Genomic DNA, 11125 nt, shown 5'->3' with positions numbered 1-11125 from the left:
GCCTTGTGTTTATAAGACTTGAAAAAAATTTAAAATAAAAAGTTAGTGACAAGATATATGAAGGATCACTTTAACCTAATAAACCTTAAAAACTATAGATAAAAATATAGATTATTCCTACTGGCTAGAGAATATCATGACACAGGCTTAAACTACAACATGACGAATGTAACTTAGGTGCAAAATAATAAAATACCACTGTAGAACTATAGGACATTGAGGGAAGAGTGGTTGCAACCCAGTTCTACAAATTAATAAGCTACTGATATCTCTATTATATTACTCTGAATTTTCTGAAGTTATTAAATATCATAGTAGGCTGCCTATAGAATTGATGCACTATCCCTTAAATTATTAACAAAATAAGAACCTTCTCCCTGATATAATTACATAGATCATCATCAATATCACATGTATTATTATAATATATACCCCTTTTGGCCATAACTACTACATTGTATATAAATATGTCTGCTATTAGGGAACCTATACAATACATTTCTGCATTAGGCAGGTCTCTAAGGCCCTTAACACTCTCAGGGTCTATGGTTTTATATATTTGCCTTTATTTCCAAGACTATTCTCTATCCAAAATGTTTATTTTCACTTTTTGTATTACATAGATATCAATAGACAGTTTGCAGTGGAAGTATATTGTTTTTCTGCCTGCAAGATATTTTAAAGAAGCTAGTCAACCCTTAAAAATTGCTGATTTACCGTCTTAGAGGTATTACTAATATTAGAGTTATTACTAATATCAATTAGTAACAGATTATTAACTGTCATAGCAATAATAATAATGGTAATATGAATCATATGAAAATATGTAGCAAGCTATGTATTATCAGATTAGTAAGTAAAAAGTAATTATAATAACAAAATAACAATAACAACAATGTCTAAAATGCCAGTCAGGTGAAATTCATGTGGAACCTAGGCCTATGGATGATTTGGAAGTGTTAATACTTATGAAAAGAACATTTATCAGAAAGGAGAGGAAAAAAATGTGATGAAAAAGAGAGTAATATTTGGTTGAAAAACATCATTGCAAATGTTAAAAGCAATCTCCAATTTATCCAAGATAGATCCTTGGTCAAGGAGAACTCTAAGGCAACAAAAGTGCATCATACAAAACTAAACAGAGGACAATAAACAATGATGAGAACAAAATTGACCAAGTAGTGGGCAGTGCTGTGGAGCTCCTGGAAAGGATTTTGATAGTATGATGGGCTTCATCAGAGAGGTTGCTCTAGTTTTGGATCAAATCTATCATTATATATAGTACTATAGAGTTTTTACTATGGGGCATAGGGCTACTGAGGTTTGTCCGTAAGAGTTTGCTTTTAGAAAAAGTACCCTCTTGGTGTTTTATGACCACAGTCCTTACAAGAGTCTCCTAGGTTTCTAGATGGGGTCTGAAATTGTAAGCAGCCTGATGATTCTACCATGGGTACTCTGGTCAACTGGCCAGAAGAGTATAATATAATAATAAGTCAGCAATAAAATTCAGACATCATAAAATTCAGAAAGCCCATTGCTCGTAAGAATAGATTTGAGCAATTGTCTTGCTTTTGTTAAAAATCCTGAGGTCAGCAATCCCATTATTGGGTATATACCAAAAGAAATATAAATCATTCCACCACAAGGACACATGAACATGTATGTTCATCACAGCGCTATTCACAATAGCAAAGTCATGGACTCTATCTCAATGCCCATCGATGTAAGTAGACTAGGTGGAAGAAAATGTGGCACATATATACTATAGAATACTATGAAGCCATAAAAAATGAGATCATGTCCTTTGCAGCAACTTGGATGGAACTGGAGGCCATAACACTTAGCTAACTAACACAGGAACAGAAAACCAATACCGCATGTGCTCACTTATAAGTGGGAGCTAAACACTGAATACACATGAACACAAAGAAGGGAACAACAGACACCAGGGCCTACTTGAGAGTTGGGGGTGGGAGGAGGGTTGAGGATAGAAAAACAACCTATTAGATACTATGCATATTACTTTGGTGACAAAATAATCTGTATACCAAATCCCTGTGACATGCAATTTACCCATATAGCAAACCTGTACATGTACCTCTGAACCTAATATAAAAGTCAGAAAAAATCCTAGAGTCATTCAAGTTCTGAATATTCCTTTGTGCACCATTATTTGTAAAGATAAAGACTACATGATTTTTAAAAACAGTTGAATTTTTAAAAGTAGTAACCTTCTTTTCCTTCAATAGTATTATATGTAACAAACTCTAGAAAATGAGATTAAAGAAAGACACAAAATCACACTGCAATTTTGCCTTGCAGAGATAGGCACTAGTCTATAAACTCCTTGAGGGTAAGATCTAGGCCTTCCTTGTTTTCCATTGTATCCATGGTGAAGAGTATAGTACCTGCCATGAGATAGCAATAATATATATCTGTTAAATAAAATAAATGTCAACATTTTGGTGTATGTGCTTCTAGAATTTTTTAATATGTAAATACTCCTTAAAAAATGAGTATAGTTTGTTAATTTTAAATCCTGGAAAGCAGTCAAATTTTAAACACTAATCTTGGATTGAAAACTCATTTCCTCAATATTACAAGATTTTGTAGATTCATAAAATATGAGTATTGGAAGAGAATGAAAGTGATTTAGTCCAAAGCTCTCATTTTATACATAAGTGAAACTTAAAATGGTGAAGACGTTTGCTTAAGGTTAGGGCAGAAATCCAGGCCTCTGACTTTCAGGTAGAATTCTTGCTGCCATATAATATGCTTTGTTAAACTATGCTCTATCTTATTCTAAACTTTTTAAAAGTCATGCTTCTACAAGAATTGTGGTTGCATTATTACTGTGCATATAATAATTTATACAATGTAATGATTATAATTAATAATACAATTAGTAATAATCTTATTTTTGTGTATTCCTTTGAATATTTCTCATTTTCTCTGATGAAAACTTAAACATTTGGCCAAATTATCTGTGAAGGTTTTTGGTATTGATTACTATGTCTAAATAGTTTCTAACGTCCACTTTATTTTTGTTATTAAATAACTATATTTGTTTTAATATTTAACAGTCAGCTTTAGGATATATACATATGTATAAAATGTTCTTTTTTTCAAATCAGGATATATACATATTCATTATGACTTAATTGATACATGTTTTGAAAACCCCAGTGGTTCTTCTTCCATTGCCAAAAAACAAGGAATGTGTACAATTTAAGTAACTTGCTATCCTTGAGAGCAAACATCTTTCCACTAAATACCATTCAATAATTAGATTTGTTTTCTCTCAAATATTTTAATTCTTCTTATACACCGTTTCTTGTGTTATTCATCTTATTTGACCTAATGTGATTTCAGTAAGGTCTGCAATGGTCAAGATACATGTTTAAAGATTTTTGAAGGTGAGTGATTACAACTATGCCCGAGAATTTCCCGTGAAAATACTAATGCCTCAGACTAGTGTAATGGTAGCCTCAGAAAAGGAAACATAAAATTTAAATAATAAACATTACAACATGGTGTTTTTTGAATATCATTGTACAATATATTTAAATATGATCAAAATAAACCAAACAATAATGCAACAGTTCTGCATCTTTTCCAACTTGCCCCCCTTATTCCAGCTAAAAGTGATTTCCCAAGCTGAGAATTTCCAGCCAACCATCTTGATCATGTACGTGGTAAATTTATAAGCCATATTAAGTCCTTCAGCCTCATGTTTCACTCAGTTTTTCTAGACTTCCTGAACATGAAAAAATTAAATTTTATTAGCCAATACCCTTCCATCAGTTCTTTTTCTCTCCCCTTTATCACTATTATTCTAAGATTGCAGTTGTGAGAAAACTCTGTGGACCTTTATGACAAAATGAAGAAAATAACAAAACTTATAAAACAAATTCTGACTTTTGGTTAAGAGGCAAATAGACTGAAGAAGAGCAGGTGAGGGAGGGAGGTGGGAAGCAGGGGAGAAAGGCTAAATTATACAGATACTGAGAATCACAGACAACTTCCATTTGATGATATTTCCTTTGTTGCTTTCTACCTTAATTTTTTTTTTCTTAGATGTAAAGGTCAAGCAAGAGCTGGAGTAAGCAATTTCTTCTTTTTTCTCCGTCCTCCCATTCCCAGGCTCAGATCATCTGCTCTTCTCCAGCCAGGAACTATTTGCAGTGGTGCTTCATGCTTAGCATTCCCTCTAATTGCTATCCATCTGTTTCCATCAACCCCCTAAGCCATTTGTCTCATTTGAATATCTTGTTCCTTTTCTAGACACTTCAAACCAAATTCTGAACTCAAATATTTACATAACATTTCCAAAGATTTCTGCATCTGTATCACTACCACTGGCCATTTTCGAAAGACTGTTATTCAGCTCTTCTCACACTGTGTTACATATGCAATTATTATTACTTTGATAATATGGCAGTAAGAAGAAGTTGAATGGAGCATTAAGTTCATCCTTTTATGATATATTCCATAATTTAAGGACAGTATCTTCCTCTGATCCAACTTCAAGATAACTATCTTACCAAATTATTTTGAAATTATAGATTTTAGAAATATGACTAAACAAAACCAATTAGTAGTTGGAGGTATCACAGTAGCCCTAGAGTGTTCCTTTGATAATCTAAAACAATGGATTTAGAAAATCCCTACTCTCCAAATTGTCTTGTTGCATATGAAATAAAGGTCTCAATAAAAAGTAACGAGTAAACAGATTTCATTCCACATTTACAATGATGGAAGTGGTCATTGTTTCTTCCAGAGGTAACTTACTGGATGTAATACTCTTCCCCAAACAACAACAGCAATGCAGCAACAACAACAACACATACACACACACACACACACACACACACACACCTATTTCAAAATATCTGCATTATATTCACTGCTGTTTGTTCAGTGTGAAACAAATAGTATAGAAACCACCAAAGCATCTTACAAATGTTGCTTCCCCACTTTTAAGCAGGCACCTGTCTCTAGAAATCCTGGGTGTCTGTAAAACTATAAAAAGCCACAGGGGAAAAATTTAAATATTGTTTTCATCACATCACTTTCTTGGCTCATAAGTTTATTTTCAAATCTCTTTCCCTTATTTCATCGCTGTCCAAGGTCATTTTTCTTTTCCTTTAAACATCTTTTCTACCACCTCTTGATCACTGTCCCTTATATACATATTTTACATTCTTCCCTTTGTACCTTTGCTCATGGAGTTCCTTAATGAAGGACCTGTCAGTCACTTTCCCAACAGACCAGCAATTCAAGACATGATTCAAATTTAATTGTAGTCAATGATTTACCTTGCCCCCACCAAATTACTCTATTCCTTGAATGTTTTCTGTCTTTGCTATGAACGGAAGTAGGTCTAAGTGACTACTTTTCTTTTACAGTCTTCCCATTTTTAGCCTCATTATTTTGCACTTGTTTATGTGTGGTTGTTCTTCAGTTGTCACTTCAAGCAAGTGTATGATCTACAAGAAAAAGGAAAATTCCCTTAGTCGCCAGCTACAAGAAAAAGGAAAACTCCTTTGGTCACCTCACACCCTTGTGTATCCCCACATACAGGAAGTATCCAGTAACGTTTCTGGAATTTATCTACAGAGATACATCTTTTATGAGAAGAGTCCTGTTTCTTGGGAATTTCAATTCACATATACCCTAGAACATAATTATGAAGATGTCTTCAGGATCCACTTATGGGATTGCCTTATAAATGATGATGTTATAGATGAGGTGTTTTTTGTATTTCATTAATATCTCCAGATAGGGTCCTAGATTGTATTAGTCAGGGTTCCCTAGAGGGAAAGAACTAATAGGATATATATATATATTATATATATATATTATATCTAATATATATATAATATATACATAATACCTTTATATATATAAAGGGGAGTTTGTTAAGTATTAACTTACACGATCACAAGGTCCCACAATAGGCTGTCTGCAAGCTTGCGAAGCAAGGAGAGCCAGTTGGAGTCCCAAAACTGAAGAACTTGGAGTCCAATGTTCGAGGGCAGGAAGCATCCAACACGGGAGAAAGATGTAGGCTCGGAAGCTAGGCCAGTCTCAGTCTCACCTTTTCATGTTTTTTTTTTTTCCTGCCTGCATTATATTCGAATGCAGCTGATTAGATTGTGCCCACCAGATTAAGGGTGGGTCTGCCTTCCCCAGCCCACTGACTGAAATGTTAATCTCCTTTTCAACACCCTCACGGACACACCCAGGATCAATACTTTGCATCCTTCAATCCAGTCAAGTTGACACTCAGTATTAGCCATCACATAGATGATTCTTCCCTATAATAAAACATATCCTAAAATCAACAGTATTATAGCAAGACTACAGAACTCACTCATCTCCGTCCTCCAATACTTAAATTTGCCATGTGGATTTCTACTCTATTTCTACTTAGCTAAAGGCTGGCAAAGAAGGGAGTCTTGCCAGAAACTTGGCATCTTAAATAGTCAGGCTCTACAGTGGCTATTCCAGTAAGTACATTTTTGGCTGTTTTCCTCCTTCTGACCCTTCTTTTCCTCCAACACCACAGCCTTCTCTAACTCATTATCCTCTTCTTTCTTGAGCTCCTCCTCTCTGTCTGCCTGTGTGGGAGCTACCTCTCCACATCTGTTTTTATTCACTGGTTCAGTTATTTTTAAATTGGGGAGCTGTTTGTTTCTGTACATTAAGGTGTATTTTTGTGTCTCTATCTCTAGTGATCTTGAAAATTTCCCCCTTGTATATTATGCTCATTCCTTTTCTCAGTCCGCAAATATGCCTTTATCACCTTGTTCTGCAAAGTCTGGGCACATTAGCCAGTTCAAAGCTCACAAGCACTTTCAGAGAGTAAAGGCCAATTGGTAGCTGGCACCTATGAGGAAAGCTGATAGGAAGTCATCTTTCATCTCTGCTTTTTCCTGCTTTACCTACCTCCTCCTCTTGAACTCTCCTTATCTTCCATTTTCTATCTCAGTCTTCAACCTTCTTCCATTCTGTCTCAGCCAAAAGCAAAGAGAATTTTCTTACTCTTTTTCTTAAATTTTAAGCCAAGTCCATTATATGCCTCAGTGATTTTTCTTGGATACTACTGGCATCTGATTTAATTGGTTTGACATGAATTAATCTTGAGATTTACCTGTAGCCTAATTTTTCTTTGTAATTCTTTGTTTGGCTAATACTCAAGTCTTGATCTTTTTGGCAGTAAGTTTCTGAAAGGAAATATCTGGTTATCAAGGTAATACCTAAAGACCTCCTAGAATCTATTCACAATATTAGGCAAGTAGATTATACAAATTGATCCAGGTCTTTCTTCAACTTTCCAATCAGCTTTCAGGTTCTGATAATAGAAATAGGCTAAGACAAGTTGGGTGCTGAGGGGAATAGGTGCAAAGTAATTATCATTGGTTGTCCATATATAGACATTTTAGTATGTGTTTATAAATATCCATTTCTCTTTTTTAGATAATTTGGCTTTGTATCTCGAAAGTCCAGTTAAAAGAAATGTGGGCCTTTCCATTTATTTTTGGACATTCATATCTTTCAGTGCTAGTGTAAAATTTAATTTGTATTCATTGGCTTTTCTTCTCTTATTCTTGGCACGAAATTTAACATAAATATCTCAATACCAATATACTAATAGTAAATGAGTCATTTCATTTTCATTACCCAAACCTTTCATTTTATTTTTAAAATTTGACTACCCATCAATAATTTTTCTTTTTCTTTTGATTATTTCTAAGATCTATGATCACAGCCTCCACTATATGCTAAAATAATGAGGCCGGGTGCAGTGACTCAGGCCTGTAATCCCAGCACTTTGGGAGGGCGAGGCAGGTGGATCACAAGGTCAGGAGTTCAAGACCAGCCTGGCCAATATGGTGAAACCCTGTGTCTACTAAAAATACAAAAATAAAAATAGCCAGGTGTGGTGGCATGTGTCTGTAATCCCAGCTACTCGGAAGACTGAGGCAGAGAATTGCTTAAACCCGGGAGGTGGAGGTTGCAGTGAGCTGAGATCGCACCACTGCACTCCAGCCTGGGCGACAGAGCGAGACTCCGTCTCAAAAAAAAAAATAGTAAATAATAATAATAATAATAATGAAGAAATTATGCAGCATAAAAGGTTTAAAGGAACCTCTGCCCTTATTCTAATTTATATGAAAATAAATGATAGTTTGACATTTAACTATGTTGGTCACTCTTTCCTCCAGTTAACTTTAAAATTGTCTGTGGATTAAGATGGGGTCACCTTGCCATTATCTATTGGCTGGGGCTCAAATCTGGCTATTTCTTGCTCTTTAGGGACCTGGGTCCCTCTTCTGTATGGTTTGGCTCCTGCAGAATTACTTTTCCTGAACTTTGATGCTATAGCATTAGTCAGCTTAGAGAGATGTTATACGAAAAGGCCTAGGAGACATAACCTCTGGAGATGTTATTGTTATTGATGGCTGTTAACTACATCAGAGAGGGCCCACTTTATGACCATGCCCAGGAGAGATGTCTCATAGATCTCAGCACCAGAAATAACCACACCTACTGAGCATATGGACACTGTATATCGTAAACTGATCATGTTTTTTTCCTTAGAGCTAAATTTGTAGCCATTCTCTGGCAAGCACACTGAGCCATATGCATTCTAACCTTACTTTAGGTTACATCTTATTTTTTCTATATTCATTTTTTCCTTGATCTCAGTTTCCTTGATTAATGTTTTGTATGTTATGATGTAGCTATTTATAGTAAGACATTGCACTTCTGTTTGGGTGGGAGAGGTACTATAAATAAACAAAACAAGCCAGTAAAATCACATTGCCTGTTACTTGCACACATAAGGACAACCTGATAGGTTGCATAGGTATACAACCTATAGGTATACTTTTAGGCAGATATATCAATTTGAGAAAAGCTAAGCTGCAATATAGAAAATTATGAACCTTGAGGAATCACCAGGTTTATGTTTGTATTTTAAATCTTGTTAATTTTAATAATTTTACTAGAGATAAAATTAGTATGTTTGAAAGAGAAACATAAAGTTACATATCTAAATATGTGAAAGAAGGCAACCTCCATAAATTATGCCAAAAATATTTTTGTTAATCATACCGTTATAATTTTACAGGTAATACTGAATTTTACAGGTAATACTGAAATTGTCCCGATGAAATTATTACTTGTGATTTTCAGCATTTGGCTTAGCTAGTTCTTAAATTATTATTATTCAATTATTCTAATAAATTACTTACCTAGAGTTATTTTAAATTTATTATTTAGAATTGCCTTATAATATATTTATGATGTTTAAAAACTATTTACATGTCATTCATTCTCATACTATTTAACATCATGTATATACTCTCTAACTACTATTGCATGCTACAGACATTTTGAAATTCTTCCAGATATCCCTGTGGTCCTCTGCGTTGCTTCAGGGTGTGGAATATTTACAGCCATATGTACACTATTAGGAATCTTCTGCTTCAAAATCTGAAGCTTAAAATATTGGCACCACCACAGCTAAAGCACTGTTTAACAGAAAGGCTAGATACAGAAATGAAATATATCTGATGGACTTATAAATGGAAAACTGTAAATGACATACAATATTTTCATGCCACATGACTCTAGATGCCAAGGGAGCTGGCCACTTCCAATGAGTTATGGTTAATAAGTTTCATCAATGAAAGCAAATATGGCCAAGTAATTTGCTATCTGGAAACAATCTTCCTTAATTAACTACTGATTATCACCATATAGTTGTTTTGATCATAGACAACGTGCTCTATTTATATAGGCTACAATTTTTTAAAAATTTCATAGACCTATAAACAGGCAGTTAACAATTAAAAATTTTTTTGAAGATGGGAACACTTATGACAATGACAAAACGCTTAAAGTGTTTTTCATATGATTTCATTCATTTCTAAGAATATTATTATTTCTTTTTACAGGTGAGAAACTAATAAATAATTCATCCAAGGTCAAATAACCAGTAAGTGGGGTAGCAGGGATGTGTACCAAAGCCCTCTGTCTTCAGCTTCCATTCTGTTTCCAGTATTCTGCTCTAAAGCTCAATTATATATTATCTATAATGTCTAGCATTGCTCAAGAGCATCATTAACTGTTGTTAAATAAAGTTTAATGGAAACTACAAGTATTAATATGTAATTCTGATACTCTTTCATAACTGTAGTAATTAATATAAAGCGTAATGTTTTTAAAATTTTAAGTTTGTGTCAAATCCTCTTTATAGAACACATTTGTCATTCTTTTAGCCTGAGTAATATGAAAAGATCCCTGCTGCTATTTACCTTGGTTCACTCCATGTAGAACTACCTCTTTCAGAAGCAGTTTATCACAAATTAATGTCTGAAATTTAGAGTATGTTTTTCTTGCCCCTTATTAATACCACTAAAAAAGTAAAAAGATCATTTGAGATAATTGGTGATGTCCAAAGAATAAAATATTGATTTCTTTGTAAACATAGCTAGTTGAAAATTACCTACGTTATTTTTAAACTGCCTGGGTAAGGTATATCGCTTCATTAATTAACATTTAGGAGGTTCAGGTGGCTCAGTAACTGGCCTTAACATAACCTCACTAATAGAATAACAAAAATGTTTGGGTTTACTCCTTTACAGGACTCAGCAATAGTGTCAAATTTCAGACACGGAACTAATGTCATGTTCCTTAGTGAAATATGGCATTCCTCAGTTCAGAGTACACTTAGAATCATCTAGAATAATTATGATCATCCAAGGCCAATGAAGGGAGCATCCATGGAGGTAGAGCCAGAAGTTGAACATTTTTAAAGCTCCCCACTTTGTTCTAATCTGTAGTCAGGGTTTGAAAACCATGAAATCTAGTGGGAACTCATATTGGAATGAATGGACTGTTTTCTCTGCCACAAAAAAAAAGTATAACATTTTTCTTCAATCAGTAGCCAAACATCTTTTGTGCTGCATGTTGTTTTCTTTTAACAGGTAGTTATACAAACCTCTTGTTGCTCCCCAGGAATGTCCTCAAAGTGAAATTTGTTTTTACTGGGTATATACCCAAAAGTTTATAAATCATGCTGCTATAAAGGCACATGCACAAGTTTGTTTAT

Source organism: Pan troglodytes, chromosome 13 (assembly GCF_028858775.2).
Source record: "Pan troglodytes isolate AG18354 chromosome 13, NHGRI_mPanTro3-v2.0_pri, whole genome shotgun sequence".
Classification (NCBI taxonomy): Eukaryota; Metazoa; Chordata; class Mammalia; order Primates; family Hominidae; genus Pan; species Pan troglodytes.
The sequence above is the reverse complement of the archived record's forward strand: the minus strand, read 5'-3'. Positions refer to the sequence as shown.